Raw genomic sequence first — 709 nt, 5'->3', positions numbered from 1 at the left:
CCACCCCCTCCCTGCACACCCTCCTCCCCTTCAGCCCCTCCAGGCTGCCCCGCGCCCTCCATCTCCTCCCACCGGGGACACCACTCTCCTCAGCCTCCCCCTCCCTCCTCTCTTCTCCCTCCTTCCTCACTGGAGGACATGTTGGGGTGGGGGGTCGGAGATGAGAGAGAAGCAAAGATCGGCCCCCTTCCGCGCCCTCCCTGTCCGGAATCAAACGGGCGACCTGTCGTGGCACTCAACCAACTGAGCCACTCAGAGCAGGCACCCCCACACACACACACACACCCGCACCCGGAATTTCGTGCACCGGGCCCCTAGTACAAAATAAGGATGGCGATGAATAAGTACCTATCAATAATAACATTTGTTCCCAGCAGACCCTGCCCGGCCCCGGGGCGGCCCACTGCTGGCAAGAGCAGGAAGCCAGGCTGGGGAACTGCCCCAGGCAGACCTGCTGCATGGGCTGGGGCATCAGCCAAGGATGGAGGGGACAGAAAATCTGGAGCCCCAGGTGGTGACTGCAGAGCAGAGGGCAGGGGGCAGGGCAGGCCACTGAGGCTGCACCTAAACTCCATCCCTGTCAGATTGGGAGAGGCCTCCCCCAGCTGCGTCCCCTCCGCTGTGACCTCTCCCCCAGCTGCGTACCCTCCCCCCCTGTGACTCCTCCCCAGCTGTGTCCCCTCCGCTGTGACCCCCTCCCCCAGTTGTG

This window comes from Myotis davidii, unplaced genomic scaffold, assembly GCF_000327345.1.
Source record: "Myotis davidii unplaced genomic scaffold, ASM32734v1 scaffold1509, whole genome shotgun sequence".
In the NCBI taxonomy this organism is placed as follows: Eukaryota; Metazoa; Chordata; class Mammalia; order Chiroptera; family Vespertilionidae; genus Myotis; species Myotis davidii.
The sequence above is the reverse complement of the archived record's forward strand: the minus strand, read 5'-3'. Positions refer to the sequence as shown.